The sequence below is a fragment of the Rhinolophus hipposideros genome (genome assembly GCF_964194185.1).
Source record: "Rhinolophus hipposideros genome assembly, chromosome: 3".
Classification (NCBI taxonomy): domain Eukaryota; kingdom Metazoa; phylum Chordata; class Mammalia; order Chiroptera; family Rhinolophidae; genus Rhinolophus; species Rhinolophus hipposideros.
In genome coordinates, this window is record NC_138049.1 from 95788219 (window position 1) to 95794218 (window position 6000).

Sequence of the window (6000 nt, forward strand, 5' to 3'; positions counted from 1 at the left end):
TGACCTGGTGAAGGCCTCCTTATCCTCCAGGACTCCACTTAAATGCCATCCTCTCAGAAATGCTTTCCCTTTCACTTCTACACAAAATATTTATATGGCTCCTTCTACATGCCAGGCACAGTTCTAGGCACTGGGAATACAACAAGTGAGCAAGACAGACAAAATCCCTGCCCTCAAAAAGATTATATCCTAATGGGAAAGAAAGATCATAAACAATTAAATAAATCGCATATTCTGATGGTGATAATAAAAGCATGTGATCAAAATATTATTTGTGTTATTATTTAAAATGATAAATATTAGAATAAATGACTTATATTTTTAATGGTGTAAGAAAATTAAGTTTCAACAATATTTTGAAGGCATTTATTTTGATATATATGAAATAAGTGATATAAAAATTGTATATGCATGTATATGTGTATAGTCATATAACAATGACTGTTAACATTTAGTTCTAGAATGTGGTTTCTATTTGTGTAATTTTGAAAGTGTGATTCTGGTATGTTCCCCCAATCATAAAATAAAATGGAATAACACTGCTCGTGGATATACACACAAGAATATACATAGCCTTAAAACCGACGTGCACAGCCCATCATAGGTCAGAGGCTCACCCATGTATACCTGTATACAAGGGTACATCAGACTTGAAGCACCTGTCTCTCTCGCTCTCTCTCTCTCTCTCACACACACACACACACACACACACACACACACACACACACACACTCTCAGACACAGACAGTCATAAACACTCGGAGACCAGGAGGCAGGGTGTGAGGACCTCCACCCCAAGGGCTGCCCCTGCCTGCTGCAGGTATGGTCTCTCTCCTCCATCCTCATTCAGATGATAATCAGCAGCTGAGGTGCCAACAAGGAAGCCTTAAATTCCCTCCCACTCCCAACAATTACTCAGCAACCTAACCCCTGGCAGAGGCTGAGGTTAAACTAAAATAAAGAGAAATCAAGGTACCTTGTAATTTTGTGGTCACTCTCTACTCTGACCTCCACTCAGCCCCTACTCCAGCATCACACTCAATGCCCTCCCCATCACCAACACAGACCCCCACTCACTGCACACACACACACACACACACACACACGAGCACACACTCAACCCCCATACCACACAGTCCCCATCCTCACTTCCCTGCACAACACTCATGCACCATACACCTACACAAGCCCATATCACACCCACGGGGATGCAGAGCAGCGACTGGGCTTCTCAGAAGATGGGAACATCTGGGGTGTGGACCTGGACTCCCCACCCTCACACTCACACATACTCAGTGCCAATGCCCTGCCCTCTCTCCTCACCACTGCCTGAAAGGTAGTGTGACTCACTGCACTTACACCCAGAGCCAGCCATGCAGGGCAAAGCTGTACACCCGCCCGCGGCCCCAAGCCAGACTCCAAGCCTCCCCATCGTCCACTGGCACCTGACCTACCTACCATACTGCCCATGAGCATTGAAGGAAAGGCCAAAGGTCTTAGGGACAAGGTCCTTCTGAGTGGGCAGGGCAAGTCACAGGATCTGAGGTGATGTCAGGGAACTAGGGACATCAAGAATCCAGGGAGGAGGGTTGACCCTTGGGCAGAGGGCACAGCTGACTGCTTGGGCCCATGTCAGCCTGGCACTCCTGGGACACAGCCGGCTGTGGCTGTAGTGGCCAGTGAACGGAGGTCAGTGGAGCAGCCCACAGAGGAGACTGCCCATTGCCACTGGGCCCAGAGAAGGATCGGGGACATCCCTCCGCCTCACTCCAGGTCCTGGCTCCTGGGAGCCCCTGGGAGTAGCAGCCATGCCAAGGAGATCATCAAAAGAGTCATAGGAGACAGTCTCTGGAAGGAGACAAGAACAGCACCCTTTCAGAATGCCTAAGGGCCTTCTCTCTGATTCCCTGATTCCAAGAGAGAACCAGGCAGCCGGCAAGCAGAGAATGGTCTAAGCCCTTCTGTGGCAGTAGAACAGCCCTGAGATTCCATGATTCTGTGACCTGGGGCAGGGGGATACAGAGGAGAAAGAAAATGGAGAATAGCAGCCATTGCCCAGCCCCTGCACTCCTGACCTGCCACCCCAACCATCCAGCCCCAGGATCCCTTTATGAGGTCCCTTTATGAGGGCTGAGAACCAGTAGTTTACCTGCCGAGAAGCCCTTTCCTCGGTGGGGGACGACAAAGACCCAACTGTTAGCGGGACAATGGAGAACAAGGCTAAAAGTGTCAGAAAGCTGCAGCAGGACAAACTAAGGGCGGAGTAAGGAAGGACTGTCTGGTTGACAAAAGATAATTTAATTCAATTAACAAATACAGACTGAGTGCCAGCTCTGCATCGGGTACTGTGCTAGGTGTTGGGCCCACAAAGATGTAGGGAATATATTCTGTGCCCTCAGAGAGACGAGACTATAATGAAGTAGTAATAGCCAGCACTTGTATAATGTTTATGACATACTGAGCCGTGTCTCAGTGTTTCATGAGGCATTTGATTTTCATAACCAACCTTCTAAGCCAGATACATTATTACTTCCGTTTCAAAGATGGCAAAGAATTTGAGGCATGGAAGGGATAAGTCACTTGCCCAAGGCAATAAGAGAGGACTCAAACCGGGCACTCTGGTTCCAGAGTCCGCTCCTCGCCATCTTGCTCTGTCTCTTCTGTATGGCAGCAGCAGGCGGTCTCTCACTCATTCTCCATGGTACTAGGAGCCCCTCATCTCTCTCACCACCCTACCCCCAGCCTGAATCATCTGTCTCCACACTTAGGTCATCTTCACCCGTTCTCCAAACACACATTGAGCGCCTGCTATATGCCAGCCGCTGTGCTACCGCTGGAAATATGGATCTCAGCCTGGCCCCTAGGGAGCTCTCTGTCTGGTGGGTGAGGTCGACCAAGTAAATGGGCCATCAGTGCTTGGAGACAGGCAATGTAGGTAACAGGACACTCTGGAAGCCAGGTGAAGGGGCCACACTAACAGCACCAAGTACTATGAACATTCATGAAAACTTAAAATCATTTGTACATCAAAAGACACTATCAACAAAGTCAAAAGGCAACCCACAAAAGAAGAGAAAATATTTACTGATGTATTGTCATGCGGTGTCTCTGGTCGCGCTCCCCGCACAAGAACACAGGATATGGAGAGGCCAAAAAGCAGCACCAATGGAGCCACAGATAGGGGAGTCATACGACTATATTCTCGATGGAGGCTGGTGGAGACACAAAAGCAAACATCCGTCAGTACCCCAGTGAGGGGTCTTCCTGCACCCCAGTCTTGCTGGTGGCTGGGCGAGACATAGGAAGTAGGAGCCACACGATCTGCAATCCGCCATCCGCTTCTCTGCCAACCAACCCACCCCCTAGCGTAGCCACGGCAGTTATATTGGTGGCTAATGGCTAACCCTGGTAAGAGCTGATGGCCATCTGATCACAGCTGATGGCCATCTACTGACCGATATTTCCATGTGAGGTCAAGAGCTTGAAAACTGCTCTCTGGGATTCTGTCCCCACATATGTCCTGATAGAGATTAATATATCTGATGAAGGGTTACTATCCAGAATATACTATAGAGAACTCCTAAAACTCAACAATAATAAAACCAGTTCAAAAATGGGCAAAGGACTTCAATAGATATTTCTCAAAAAAACCCAAAAACGACACAAATGGTCAATAAGCACATGAAAAGGTGCTCAACATCACTAATCATTAGGGAAATGCAAATCAAAACTATAATGATATACCACCTCACATCAATTAGGATGGCTGCTATTAAAAAAAGAAAAAAAACCCAGAAAATCACAGGTGTTGGCAAAGATTTTGAAGAAACTGGAATCCTGTGAACTGTTGGTAGGAATGTAAAATGGTACAACCACTGGGGAAAACCATATGGCGGTTCCTCAAAAAATTAAAAATGGAATTACCATATGATCCGGGAATTCTATTTCTGGTTATATATCCAAAAGTATTGAAAGCAGGATCTTGGAGATCTATTTGTACACTTGTGTCCATAGTAGCTTTATTCACAATAGATAAAACATGGAAGCAACCCATGTGTCCATGGATGGATGAATGAATAAGCAAATTATGGTATATATCCATACATTGGAATATCATTTAGCCTTAAAAAGGAAGAAAATTCTGCAACATGCTACAGCATGGATGACCTTGAGGACATTATGCTAAGTGAAATAAGCCAGTCACAAAAAGGAAAGTGATTCCACTTATGTGAGGTATTTAAAGTAGTTAAACTCGTAGAGACAGAAAATAGAAGGGTGGTTGTCAAGGGTTGGGGGGAAGGGTGGTGGAGAGTGGTTTAATGGGTACCAAGTTTCGTTGGACAAGATGAAAAAGTTCGAGAGATGGATGGTGATGATAGTTGCACAATATGAATGTACTTTATACATTGAACTGTATTGTACACTTTAAAATGGTTAAGACAGTAAATTTTATGTAATGTGTATTTTACCACAATAAACAAAAATGAAGTGAAAGAACTCTGAGCAAAGTGTGACTCCAAAGCCAGCCAGGCTGAAATGAGAAGGTTTCTTTGAAACAGGGACGGGACAGAGGCAACAGAGTAAGCAGCACCATGAGGAGCTGAGTGTCCATGAGGGTAGAGCTGGCCTCTGTCATCAGGCCTTGCTATGTTCTGGAAGTGTCACTTCCTCGCTCAAGGACTCACTTTCCTCTGTCTAGTGGGAATAATAAAACCTGCTCTGCCAATCCCATAGGAAATTGTGTGTGCAAAGGGCTTGGGGAAGATTAAATCGTGAGCATGTGGCATTTGAGACAGATGATAACAGTTAAAAGCCACCGTCGGGAATCTGATGGAAATTGTTAGATTTAAACCCTTAAGTAAAGAAAGGGGTTCATGAAGAGCTCTATGAATCAGAAGCAGGAAAGGAGAGTGAGGCTCTTCCCTTTCCACAGAAGGCTCTACTATGAGGGTCACCTTGTCCATCTCTCTGCCTCCTCCAGGCTGGTCCTACTCAGCAAGCCCCTCTGAGCCCCTGCCCCTGTCCCTCAGGAGACTCCCAGGCTGCAGGAAGGCGCAGCCACTTGTAGCCATAGAACCCAAGGCAGTGACAGGCAATCCAGCCTGGCTGAGTTCAGGGCACTAATTCTCATGGGGCATTGCGGGTGGGTGCGGGTGGATGGGTAAATCTCAAAAGCTTTCTGAGGCTTGGCTGAGGAGCCAGTCTGCTGGGGAAATAGCAGGGCCACAGCCCATCACCCACGGTGGCAAAAAGCACAGAACTTTGACGCAATACAGACCAGGGCTCGAGTCCCGCTCTGCCCCTTGCTCTGTGTGTAATCTTGAGCAGTTACATAAGCTCTCTGCTTCCACTCTGACAAATGGGAGTGAAATCTGTCCCCTTCTCCAGGGCTGTTATACTAAGGGGTACAAGTGAATCTAGGTACTATCCCCAGGGGCCAACGAAGGGTCGCTCTTGTTATCATCATTACTTATTACTCTGCCCCTCCAGGCTAGGCAGTGGGACAGAGATGGAGCACAGAAGAAGAAGTAGGGGTTGCTGGGCTGTGACGGGGTGACACAGAGACACCTTCCAAGTCTGTGGGACATGAGTGTGTCAGGGGGATGGAGGGAGGGGCCTCAGGGACCTGCCCAGCCAAGGCCTGCTCTCCTGAGGTCCCTAGACACGCTCTGCTCTCTCATTTGGCTGAGAGACCGCCCCCACTCCTCACCCCCCTACACACACACACACACACACACACACACACACGCACACACACCCCTCTACTATGGGAATCCTAAGCCTGGCATGCTTTTTCCTCTCCCAAACTGCTCTCCTGTCAGAACTAGGGGCAGCTCCCTGGACTTTACCCTCCCTTTTTGGCGCACAAGTTCCCTGGGCTGTTTGGCTTTAAAGATACGGGTTTCTCCTCACGGCCCAACACCAGTCAAGAGAGGAAGCAGCCCCTGAGAGGATGGATTCAAAAGAGCCACCATCCTCCTCAGATCTCTTCCCAGTTCT